We start from the raw sequence: 13,915 nt of genomic DNA on the forward strand, positions 1-13,915 counted from the left end.
TATAAATAGTTAAGAGAAATGATTAAATTTGCATTTCTAAATATCACTCAGATGGTAATGTGGAATGGATTCACCGGATCTGAACTCTTCACTACATGGTAACTAGATGAGATGAAGAAGGTAATTTCCAAAGTGCGTGGGGAATGGAATAGAGGTTCATAACTTAGTTCTTGGTATAAATAATAATGCTATTCATTGAACAAGTGATATTTAGAAGAAGTCATAATATTTAGTAGATTAAAGGGATACCTTAAAATCTTATTTTGTTCTTTTGATAATTACTTAGTACTAAATAAATCATAAGGTTGAAGCTTCCCTATTCAAATAATAGGTGGTTTCTGTCTCTTGGCTTGATCTTTACTAATATTATATATTTTAAGTACCTAATCTTTGAAAATATGAACAAAAGAATGATATAAAATTAGAAATAAGTAGCAATAATAACAGCAAAGGAAAGCTTGGATATCATGTATTTAGAGGGAAATTAAAAATATTTAAAATAATTCACTGGTGAAAAAACAAGTCAAGATAAAAATGTTTAAATTAGTACTAAATGAATGATGTGAAAACTTCCACAATGCTATAAGATACATTCAATATTACTAAACTTATAACTTGTTAGAAAAGATAGCAAAATAAAAATAAGAAGATATGTTAAACAAAAGAAGAGAGCAGAGATTAATAAAGTATAACACATGACAAAGTAGAATCAATTCAAAACTTGTTTCTGAACCAGCCAATAAAAAATAAAGCATCCTTAGTTAGATGAGTAAGAGAAAAACATAGCAGGTATGCATACAAACAACTTCCCTAGTAGCCCTAATGGTAAAGAGTTCCTCTACCAGTGCAGGAGACTAAGTGAGTCCGGTTCGATTCCTGGGTCAGGAAGATCCCCTGGAGGACGGCATGGCAACTCTCTCCAGTATTCCTGCCTGGAGAATTCCATGGATGAAGGAGGCTGGTGGGCTATAGTCCATAGATCACAAAGAACGGGACACAACTGAAGTGACTTAGCACCCAAGCATACATACAAATCTAGGAATGAAAATGAAATTATAATTATAGACCATTAGTATTTGAAACCAAGAAGGCAATGGCACCCCACTCCAGTACTCTTGCCTGGAAAATCCCATGGACGGAGGAGCCTGGTAGGCTGCAGTCCATGAGGTCCCTAAGAGTCGGACACAACTGAGCAACTTCACTTTCACTTTTCACTTTCATGCATTGGAGAAGGAAATGGCAACCCACTCCAGTGTTCTTGCCTGGAGAATCCCAGGTACAGAGGAGCCTGGTAGGAGGCCGTCTATGGGGTCACACAGAGTCGGACACGACTGATGGGAGTTAGCAGCAGCAAGCAGCAGCAGTATTTGAAATGAAACAAAAACACGTTTTTCTCTGAAACCCTGAAAACAGAGATGAAATAGACAGTTTTCTAAAAATGTGCAGTTTAATAGACAGTGCAACTGGGAAGTTTAAAAATCTGGATATTGGAACTAGCTTCCTGGGTTCAAATCTTTCCTTCAAAGTTTTCCATCAGATTACTCTTGGAAAAGTGATGAATTCTCTGACCATGTTTTTTTCATGTGTTAGGCTGAGGCAATAATAGTTCTTAAGACCAATAATCCCAAAATAGCTTAAGAAAAATTAGAATATTTGACTATCCTTATAAGTAACAAGATATTAAGAAGAGATGGCAAGAATACATAGAAGAACTGTACAAAAAAGATCTTCACAACCCAGATAATCACGATGGTGTGATCACTGACCTAGAGCCAGACATCCTGGAATGTGAAGTCAAGAGGGCCTTAGAAAGTATCACTACAAACAAAGCTAGTGGAGGTGATAGAATTCCAGTTGAGCTATTCCAAATCCTGAAAGATGATGCTGTGAAAGTGCTGCACTCAATATGCCAGCAAATTTGGAAAACTCAGCAGTGGCCACAGGACTGGAAAAGGTCAGTTTTCATTCCAATCCCAAAGAAAGGCAATGCCAAAGAATGCTCAAACTACCGCACAATTGCACTCATCTCACACATTAGTAAAGTAGTGCTCAAAATTCTCCAAGTCAGGCTTCAGCAATATGTGAACCGTGAACTTCCTGATGTTCAAGCTGGTTTTAGAAAAGGCAGATGAACCAGAGATCGAATTGCCAACATCCACTGGATCATGGAAAAAGCAAAAGAGTTCCAGAAAAACATCCATTTCTGCTTTATTGACTATGCCAAAGCCTTTGTGTGGATCACAATAAACTGTGGAAAATTCTGAAAGAGATGGGAATACCAGAACACCTGATCTGCCTCTTGAGAAATTTGTATGCGGATCAGGAAGCAACAGTTAGAATTGGACATGGAACAACAGACTGGTTCCAAATAGGACAAGAAGTATGTCAAGGCTGTATATTGTCACCCTGTTTATTTAACTTATATGCAGAGTACATCATGAGAAATGCTGGGCTGGAAGAAGCACAAGCTGGAATCAAGATTGCCAGGAGAACTATCAATAACCTCAGATATGCAGATGACACCACCCTTATGGCAGAAAGTGAAGAAGAACTAAAAAGCCTCTTGATGAAAGTGAAAGAGGAGAGTGAAAAAGTTGGCTTAAAGCTCAACATTGAGAAAATGAAGATCATGGCATCCGGTCCCACCACTTCATGGGAAATAGATGAGGAAACAGTGGAAACAGTGTCAGACTTTATTTTTTTGGGCTCCAAAATCACTGCAGATGGTGACTGCAGCCATGAAATTAAAAGACGCTTGCTCTTGGAAGGAAAGTTATGACCAACCTAGATAGCATATTCAAAAGCAGAGACATTACTTTGCCAACCAAGGTCTGTCTAGTCAAGGCTATGGTTTTTCCAGTGGTCATGTATGGATGTGAGAGTTGGACTGTGAAGAAGGCTGAGCGCCGAAGAACTGATGCTTTTGCACTGTGGTGTTGGAGAAGACTCTTGAGAGTCCCTTGGACTGCAAGGAGATCCAACCAGTCCATTCTAAAGATCAGTCCTGGGTGTTCTTTGGAAGGAATGATGCTAAAGCTGAAACTCCAGTACTTTGTTCACCTCATGCGAAGAGTTGACTCATTGGAAAAAACTCTGATGCTGGGAGGGATTGGGGGCAAGAAGAGAAGGGGACGACAGAGTATGAGATGGCTGGATGGCATCACTGACTTGATGGACATGAGTCTGAGTGAACTCCGGGAGTTGGTGATGGACTGGGAGGCCTGGCATGCTACGATTCATGGGGTCGCAAAGAGTCGGACACGACTGAGTGACTGATCTGATCTGATAAGTAACAAAGATAATAAATTAGTAATTTAAATTTTTTTCTAAAAGAAAACTATCCGTCCTAATATGTTCTTGATAAGGTTTACCAAATACAAAAAGAAGCAATTAAAATTTAGGATTTTTTTAAAATCTAACAGAGAAAGAAGAAAGATTCTCCAGCTCAAATTATGAGGTTAACATAAACTTGATACCAAAATAGCACAAGGTCAGAATGAGAAAGGAAAATTATACTCATGGATGTGGATTTAAAAATCCTAAATGAAATATTAGCAACCTGACTCAGCAATATGTAAAGATAATTTGTCATCACTTAAAGTACTCAGGTTACAGTATCAGTTTAACACTATAAGTAAATTAACTTGATTGACAATGTCAACTGATTAAACAAAAATAAAATCATAAATTATGAAAAATTGATAAAGATAAGACATTCAATAATGTTCAACAATATATTACCTAAAAAATAGTGATATAGTGGAATTATATTAATATGGCAAAAGATATATGTAAAATAATACATACATATAGTCATGTATAATAAACTAAAGAAAATACATATAAAGTTAAAAATTTAAAGCTTTCATCTTAATATCAAATATAAGTAAAGAAAATCTTTATATTCAACATTATCTGGGGGGCTCTTTGCCTGAATAAAAACTTAAAACATATATAATTAATCAAAGGAATAAAATTACTAGAACTAGAAAGACAGGAAAAAATGTTTTCATTATTTTTGACAGTATTATTACCTATATAGAAAATACCATGTTCATGGATTAAGATTTTTAATGTAACATGATGTCTATTCTCCCCAAATAATCTACATTTAATATACTTAAAATTATAATATAAGCATGTTTTGCAGTGATTGACAGTCTAAAATCTGAATGGTAATGCAAAATGTAATGAATAGTTAAGCCATTCCTAAAAATAATAATAATAAGATAGAATAGATATGTCTAGCTAACAATCAGGACATTATAAATCTATATTAAGATAGAAGTATTAGTATAAGGCTAAAAAGTTAAATAATGCAAAGAACAGGGATATGGAAATTTAGTTTATGATAGAACTGATATTACATACGAATGGGGAAGATAATGCATTCATTTAAAAATTACACTTAGCCCTTACCCCATATCATAATAAAATACCAATTTCACTTGGATTAAATAATAGAATACAAAAGATAAAAACATAAAAAATTTAGTAGAAAACATAGAATAAGTTGCAATATCAGTGTTTCTTAAATATGTTTTTAAAAAACAATCTATTAAAGAAAAACTGGACATTTTAACCACATTAAAACTTAGAACTTCTGTTTATGAGAGGATATCACCAAACATGGTACAAATGTAGAAAATATTTATAACATGACTGATACAGATGATAATGTTTGTCTCTAATTAAAAAATAAACTTCAGATTGTAATGTTGGCCCTTTCATATTTATCAAAATTGTGGTTGACTGTTTTATGTAAGTTTGATTTCTTAAAAAACAGAGTCAGCACTTATGATAAGATACTTTGGGGCAGGAATGGTTATTGAAAAGAGCCACTGACTAAAAAGTCAGAAATCACTGCAAAACCAAAAGGAGAGAGAGAGAAACCTTAAGAATCCCCACAGCAAGAGTTATTCATGAAGCAGGTGGTAGTCAGTGAAAGTGAAGTTCCTCAGCCGTGTCTGACTCTTTGCGATCCCATGGACTGTGGTCTACCAGGCGTCCATGGGATTCTCCAGGCAAGAACACTGGAGTGGGTTGCCATTTCCTTCTCCAGGGAATCTTCCTGACCCAGAGATCAAACCCGAGTCTCCTGCATTGCAGGCAGATGCTTTACCCTCTGAGTTACCAGGGAAGGCAAAGGCAGTCAGTCTAGGCAAAAATAAAAAAAAAAAGTTCGCATAGTCAAAAGAGAAACTAAGGAGTGGGCTGCTATAGTGAAACCAACAGGCAGAAATCCATTACCACCCACCCACCTCAACTACTCCTGAAGGGGCAGCAGTAGAATCCAATGACCTGAACCGTTAATAGAGTCGGACAGAATCTGTGGCTTCTGTAGGATAAACAGAACCATTCCAAAATTGGCCTGGCATGATGAAAACCAGACAGATGATATCTTTATTTCTATCCCTTACTTTCTTACTTTTACCTCCTATTGGCAGAACTCAACTAAAAGAGTAAAGCAATCTCATTAATATATTATACAAATGTCAGCCCCTGTTCTCTCCCCTTTCCCCACCACAGAGAATACAAGGAATATCCAGAAGAGAAAGTAAAAATCCAGAGATAGCTGGTACACCCAAGTTCCCAATATTCATGAAAGCAACCATAGTAAAAATGATCATAATAATACCTTACTGAAGTATAACGCTTTATAGTCTAAAAAGTACTGAAAGAGTCAATTCCTAGGCAGGTTGATAAGAAGTTTGGGAGTTTCCAAGGACAGATTACAGTGAAGATCGATCAGTCGTGTCTGACTCTTTGCGACCCCACGGACTGTAGCCTACCAGGCTCCTCTGTCCATGGGATTTTCCAGGCAATAGTATTGGAGTGGATTGCCATTTCTTTCTCCAGGGAACTTCCTGACCCAGGGATCGAACCCGGGTCTCCCATATTGTAGACAGACGCTTAACCATCTGAGCCACCAGGGAGGAGGAAAGGACAAATTTTCTTTTTTTTTTTTTCTTCCCCTCTACACTCCTTTGTCTTAGTCACATTAAACATTTTTATCTTTAAGCCTGGAACTGATGATTACACAACAAACAACTCAGTTTAAACTTTGTACTAAGGATTATATAACAATGTATCCTACTTGAGGACAGCTTCTCCTTCCTGAAAACCTTCTGGCTAATCCTGTTATCTTAAAATGTAAATAATGGAAATGAGTCTAGTAAGACCGTTACAACCTCCAGACATTCTTTTGATTCATTGTAATAACTAATTAAAAAGTGACTTCCCTGGTGGCTCAGACAAAGCGTCTGTCTACAATGTGGGAGACCTGATTTCGATCCCCGGGTTGGGAACTTCCCTGGAGAAGGAAATGGCAACCCACTCCAGTACTCTTGCCTAGAAAATCGCATAGGCAGAGGAGCCTGGTGTCCATGGGGTCACAAAGAGTCAGACAAAACTGAACAACTTCACTTTAATTAAAAAGTATATAACTCCCTTGCCTCATACTAGCCAGGGGGCACTCTTTCTGTCCCCTTCTGATGTCTATGTCAGAAGCTTTCTCTATCTCTTTTATACTTTGATAAAACTATTACACAAAAGCTCTGAGCAATCCAGCCTCTGGCCCCGGATTGCTTTCTTCTCCTCCAGAGGCCAAGAATCCTGGTGTCTTTTGTGCTTCAACAACAACTTTTCAGTACCTGCACGTATATGATATAGTTCATCTATAAAAAATCCACTAAGAGAATTATTAACCTCTCCATTTTACACATTGAAACTAAGGCTTAGGGGACTTCCTTGGCTGTCCAGTGGTTAAGACTCTGAGCTTCCAATACAAGAGGCACAGGTTTCATTCTTGCTCTGGGAAACTAAGATCCAGCACACCACATGGCAGTGCCAAAAGACAGAAAACTAAGACTTGAAGATGTTGGTACTTGGGCGTGGCCACGTAACTAGGAAAATGAGCTTTAAATTCCAAGGACTGTGCAGGCTTCCCAAAATATACGCAAGTATATATATATATTTATGTTAGGGTTGGCAATTTCTATATAATTAATTCCTTTACTCACTTTCTCCTTTCCTCATCCCAAAACATGCACAGTGTTGAGTAATGTTAGAAAGATTAGGGCTTGTTGACTTTGCAGTGAGCTACAAGGGGAAACTTTTGAATCAGAGAGATTGGGATGCAAATACTGGATCTATGTAGAGTAGTTGAGTGACTTTTTACAGGTAACTTACCTTCACAATATGTCTAACTTCAGTGAGTCTCTCCTTTTTCTCTTGCTTTCTCAAGTTAAGAATGTATGCTCTGGAGTCAAATGTTTTGGGTTCAAATCATAATTCTGTGTTTACTATGTGTACAACTTGAGAAAGGATATCATCCCTGAGTCTCAGTGTTCTTCTGTATAAAATGGAATCCATTGTAAAATTTTCTTTGAGGGGATGCTGTGAAGATAAATATAGATAATTATGGTAAATCCCTTAGAAAAATATCTGGCAGATTATAAACCATCATTGCCATTTTTTATCATTTTCTGTATCACTACTCTTCTAAGATCATGCTTATCATTATAATCTAATTTCACACTATTAAAAAGTTACTTGTTGGGTGACAATTTTTCTCTATCAACTGCACTACCCCTGATTTCTTTCATAGCAATACTAATAGAGTTTTCTCTAAACCATCTCCACTTTTGTATCTTTATTCTCAACAATTTCTATTTAGTCATGTTTTCTCAAATTTAGCCATGACCTGTATCTTACTAAATCTGATGACATTTTTTCTGTTCTTGTCTTTTGCTTCTCAGCAAAATCTAATAAATTGGATTCTTCTTTCTTTTTCTGATGATACTACTCTAAACCTATCTTTTCAATCTTCAGCTCTTTATTAAATGTAACTTTTGACAGTTCTAATCAAAGTTTCTTCAGTCATCATACAATATTATACTACTATTTAACAAAAAAAATTATTACAGAAATTATCTTAATCTTTTTTAAAATTTTTAATCCCAGTTCTATTATATTGTAAGCCCCATAAGAATAAAACTTCATCTATCACAGTCATTGATGTATCTACAAGCCTTTAACAGTGCCTGGCATATCAAAGGCACAAATTGGTTAAATAATTGATAGATAAAATAATATAGCATATAAACCATTGTCTGACACAAAGTGCATGCTTAAGTAATGATAGTCTTTTCTTATCTTTCTAGCTTATGCACATGAGTTATTAATGGCTTCTTTAGTTAAGTGATCCTCTGAGTGGTATGAGTAGATTCCCAAACATAATAACAAAATAATCATGGACCAATATTCTCCCTGCTATGAACTGCCATCTTTTTATGCTTTCTTTTCCCAGTCAGTTGGAAATGCTGTTCTGTTTGGGTCACCAGTTCTTTCCCAGGGAATTCTCTCAGCAGAATGGCAGTTATCCCTTTGTTTTAGGCCTTCCCTCCCAGAGATGTTACTCTAGAAGCAACTCCCCTACGTCTAAGCAGACCTGCGGCTAGCTTTGGTGCACTGCCACTTGTTTGCCGGTCCTCAGAATATTTTTTTCAAAGGACCCACTCTTTCTCTCACCAGCCTCATTTCTTTTAGTGATGTCCATTCCCTCACATAAGTTCATACTTAATAAAACCACAGTTATGGATATAATTCAAATTCTTTTCCACCAACTTCCAAAGTATTTCCAGGCACATGTTCCAATGAACATTCTGGGTCAGGTAAAAGAATTCCCAAGCCATACTGTAGATGTTCAGTTATCGATCAGAAAACACCAAGGAGTGATGCGGCTTAACTGTTCCACATACTAGTCTATGATACTCTCAGCTCTGACTCCAGAATAATGTTACAGCAGGACCCTAACAATATGTTAGAAAGCAGTCAATACAGTAACACAGTTGATCATTTTTATGAGGAAGAAGTAAAACTGTTTTAAGAGATGAAATTGGTCATTTGTTTGAATTAACTGATCAACTAAGGAAGAACTGACCATCAGATGACCAGAATAGCACACTTACACAAAACACTGTAATTTTCAAATCATTGTTACATACATACATTATTTCACTTAATTCATAGTGTTATGATAAAGTAAGAACTACCAAAAGCTATTATCACTTGAAATGACCTAAGTTGTCATCTACTTCAATTTCTTATTCCTATAATAATAATGGTGATAATGACACCACATTACTGATTTGAGTTATCTTATCCCTTTGTAAGAAAATTAATATATTTTTTAAATTAACTTTAAAATTGACTTTGACTAGCCAGGGTTCTTCTATCTCAGTAATATTGCAATCCACGTCAATCATTCAAGATACATGATATTCTATCCTATTTGGGAGCAGATTTTTAAATTATATTCTGAGAATATTGTTTAAATTAAATATGGGATTAAATTGAAATATAAAGATATAGTAACATATTGGCAATTGTCATCCATATATTAACTTCTATTTGAAGTCATGGCAAATGCACAAAACTTGTACTACATTTTGCATACTCAGATACAGCTTGACATGTGCTAAGACATCAAATATAGCAATGTCAGTTACTAGGACCTTCTCTGAAAGCACATCAAATCCAACAATTTCAGTTACTAGGACATTCTTTGGAAATCTATTTCTTTCCTCTCAGTTTATTTCTAGATACTAGTTTGGAAGCCTCATAAGGTAATCATGATCAAGAGAACACTATTAATTTTTTTTCCTGGTAATTTCCTACACAGCTTTATGGAGTATGTTCAGAAGAATATGAAAGTTAAAAACTTGCAAGAAGTTTTTTTATTTATTTATTTATTTATTTTACCCTTTAAACCTTTATTTTTTTATTATTTTATTTTATTTTTTAACTTTACAATATTGTATTGGTTTTGCCATATATCAACATGAATCTGCCACAGGTATACACGTGTTCCCCATCCTGAACCCTCCTCCCTCCTCCCTCCCTGTACCATCCCTCTGGGTCGTTGTAATTAAAAATTACCAACTGCCTATCTGTAAAAGAGGAAACGTGGAAACCAGTACTGGGATGACCATGGAGTCACTCACTAAAACTAAAATGCTATGGCAAATTATCATTGACAGTATAACTGTCTCATCCTTACTGTGAATCTTTATATACCAAACAAACCTTTTCTAGAAACTCTTAAAGGGCAAACAAGGTTAGAATCTGTGTTCTTGATTATTTCATGATTGTTTTCTGGAGGTGGGAGTTTGATTAGGATATTTTAAGTGACTTCCAAGAAATTATTATTATGATGAATTGTAGATGTTAGGGTTGCAAGAGCTGGGAAGAAAGCATCTGCTCCACTTGATTGTTCTCACCCAGGTAACAATAATACCACTTTATGGAAAAGAAGCTGCCTCTCTGAGAGTTCAAGTACTTTGAAAGAAATCACATGGCTCTTTAAACTAGAAACAGGCACTTCTGTTACAGCATTTGGCATACTGTCATAATTGTCTGCTTAGTTCTTACTTATCAGTCCTATTCAGTACATTCTGAGCACACAAAAAATGAACACATAAAGAGATCACAAGTATGATTTTTGAATCACCGGCTCCTAGTACCCTGCTTGGCACATAATAGAAGTTCAACAAATGTAACTGGAAAAAAGTAATACTGTAGAATGTTAGTCCCAGTACTTATCATGAGATAATACTCATATGTGGGCAGAAAATGGCATTTATTTTAGTTAGAAACTGTAACTGACACATTCTATTTGCTTTTAGTAACATCATAAAATCAAATTGTTGAAACTCCAGTACTTTGGCCACCTCATGTGAAGAGTTGACTCATTGGAAAAGACTCTAATCCTGGGAGGGATTGGGGGCAGGAGGAGAAGGGGACGACAGAGGATGAGATGGCTGGATGGCATCACTGACTCGATGGACATGAGTCTGAGTGAACTCCGGGAGTTGGTGATGGACAGGGAGGCCTGGCGTGCTGCAATTCATGGGGTCGCAAAGAGTTGGACACAACTGAGCGACTGAACTGAACTGAACTGACCTGAAAATCAAATTTTAGAACAGGAGACCATACCATACCATATGCCCCCTTATGTACACCTATGGCTGATTCATGCTGATGTTTGACAGAAAACAGCACATTCAGTAAAGCAATTATCCTTCAATTAAAAAATAAATTAAATTAAAAATTTTTTAAAGAAATACAAAAGTATATTTGACTTTTTTATTTTTTCATACTATGAAATGCAGTATAAAAATTGAAACAAAAAAAGTAGATATCAATACTTATTTCATCACATTCAGTGGAGCCCAGATGAGGCTTTATTTCTTAGGCTTGTTGATACCATTTACAAATAGAATCTAAAAAAAAGAAAAAAAAAGTTTTATACCCTCTTCAGGAAATGTTATATTTCCCTTTCTTTCACTAGAGGAGTTTCTTTCTGAGCCAGAGTACTCAATATAATTCACATTGAAAATTAACTTCAAAAGTACCATGCTTTCTCACCATCATCATTATTAAAGGCCTCCAGGTGCTCAGTCCTCAACCTCTTTCAGGCAAGAAATTGTTCAGGTCTTTTTGACAGATTTAGAAACAGAGAACCAATAAATCCTTCTATAGCCTCAAAGACCTATCTGTCAGTTACAGACTGACAGGTCTTTGTTTTGTTTTGTTTTGCTCTTCCTTATCCTGAGGGCACTAATGGTTGCTAATAATTGGGACATAAAGATAATCAAAGAAGAGACACAAACAGCATTATATATTAGAGAATACCACCAGGTTGCCCTGAGCATCGTTTTTCTCATCTCCCATGAACATGCATGGGTTTACATAATATTTTTCTTTCAAATACAACTGTCAGAAAACATCAGACCAAATTGATATTATTTTGTATTCAAGTGATCATTAATTCTGCCAGAGAAGAATGGAAGCAACGTTTTAAAAGAGTTACTTTCTGGTAGAAATTATCTGTTCTTTTAACACACACTTATTTACCAGAGCTCTATTATTATGTAAAATATATCTTGGGTTTTGAATAATCATCTATCAGATCAACTTTGTAGTGATTTTATTTTTCAGTCAACTGTAAATTCATTCACATTCACAAACTCATTGTTCTGTCAGATATATTCATTCTAAAAAATAGAAAAAGAAGGGGTAGAAAAACAGATGGCACTTTCTAACATATTTCATTCTAATGCACAGGTAGTTGGGTTATTTGTAGGTCTTTTTCTCTGTTGTATAATCCATAAAATGACCTTCCTTAGTTTTCTACTCTTCAAATTTGAAAAGTCCCAAAGAAAGTTAGAACTAACACCCTGAAACTTCCAGAAGAAAAGCTTATGTGGTTTTAGTTTTGAAGACAATATATAAAGTTTGCATAAATATCTGTCCAATTGGTGAAAATTGCTCAGCAATTTAGCTGTCTTTTTGAAAAATCTGAGGAAAAATATTGAAAAATAATAAGAGGTCTGATGCTTGATTTGACTTTGGTTGGCAGTCTCCTCCCCCCCACCCCCCCCTTTAATTTAAATAAACATGCAAGCATCATGGATCATTTCATCTCTATGGTTCTATTCATCTACTACAGATATTAATGCAATAGCTGATCTGAAGGTTCATTCCTATGATCAAAGATAAAATAGAGTCTAAAGAGATTTCTCTTTTTCATTAAAGACTATTTAAATAACATCAGTGGATTAAGACCATTTCTGAATTGTCTTTTTGGGATTTCTTATTTGAGGCTAAACTAGAGAAAACCAACTAAATGAGGAGTCATCCTTAGGGTTTATTGGGTTCTCATATAAAGCATCTTTTCTGGAAAGGCCATAATACATCAAACAATCTGTCAGTCTCCATGCTTATCTCCATGCAAAACAGTTGTTTGCTTGTCTTTTACAGAAGTTATCATAAACTGTAATAAGAATCTGTATGCCTGGCTATATCTGACTATTCCAGCACTCAAATTTGATATCAAAGTGGATAAAGAGGCAATAGCCTATGATGAATCCTACCAAGCACAAAAATGTTGCCTATGAGAGGTTCTCTATACCAAATAGTGACTAGTAACTAAATTATATCTTCTCTTTCAAGATATTAGATGATGAGTCATAGAAAGAGATAAAGACAGTAACTGGCTTAGAGGACAAAACACTTTTGGAGTATTATCAGTTTAGATGCTTTCTGAGATTTAGCTAATAATACTCTGTCCTGGGCTTCCCTGATGGCTTAAAAGTTAAAGAATTCACCTGCAGTGTGGGAAACCTGGGTTCAGTCCTTGGGTCGGGAAGCTCCCCTGGAGAAGGGAATAGCTGCCTGCTCCAGTATTCTTGCCTGGAGAATTTCCTAGACAGAGGAGCCTGGCAGGCTACAGTCCGTGGGGTCTCAAAAGTGTCAGACAGGACTGAGTGACTAGTATACTCTGTCCTAAACTGCACTGAATAATAAAGAAATTAAATTTTCTCACATAAGTAGTTCAGAAGCAGGTGTGGTCTAGGTGAGACATGCTGACTCCAGCTCCACTTTCCAATAAGCCATGTTCTATTCATGTCTTTGTTTTCAAACTGAAAGCAAAATACCTATATCAGCTTAACAAGTAAAATCCAGGGCCCACAATATCTGGAAAAAGAAGACGGACTATTTCTTCTCTAGCTATCTTGGCTTCAGTGCAAGAAAACATTTCAAAACCCCTCCAGAAGACCTAACGTCCATCTCATTCATCAGTCAGCATTTGATTAAATACCCTGCCATAACCCAATCATTAGCAAAGGGAATAGGATTTTCATGATTTACCCAGTTTAGAAGGTCCATTTGGAGAAAAATAGCCTTAAGAAGAATCAACCTCAAGGGAAGAAGGAAATATTTAAAACAGAGATACTAAAAAAGTAGAAGAAAAGAACAAACTGAGTCAATAGCAAATAGAGTTTTTTTTTTTAAATCTTGAAATTCATCAGACCTTTCTAAAACTTAGCTGAGAGTATATAAATTAAGC

General features: G+C 35.8%; 1 long non-coding RNA gene across 4 annotated transcripts; it reads right to left on the minus strand.

Annotated features, from left to right (window-relative positions):
* Positions 1-467: 467 nt before the first annotated feature.
* Positions 468-13,626, minus strand: LOC129656184 (uncharacterized). 4 transcript variants are annotated; one of them, XR_008716253.1, is made up of 4 exons: positions 13,391-13,626; positions 11,211-11,285; positions 7,192-7,398; positions 468-1,035 (listed from the first exon to the last, which is right to left on the minus strand). It is a non-coding gene; the product is annotated as an uncharacterized LOC129656184 (long non-coding RNA). The 4 variants fall into 4 exon arrangements; XR_008716255.1 differs by lacking the exon at positions 13,391-13,626 and adding an exon at positions 11,431-11,504; XR_008716254.1 differs by lacking the exon at positions 11,211-11,285.
* Positions 13,627-13,915: the final 289 nt, after the last annotated feature.

The sequence above is a fragment of the Bubalus kerabau genome, chromosome 6 (genome assembly GCF_029407905.1).
Source record: "Bubalus kerabau isolate K-KA32 ecotype Philippines breed swamp buffalo chromosome 6, PCC_UOA_SB_1v2, whole genome shotgun sequence".
Classification (NCBI taxonomy): domain Eukaryota; kingdom Metazoa; phylum Chordata; class Mammalia; order Artiodactyla; family Bovidae; genus Bubalus; species Bubalus kerabau.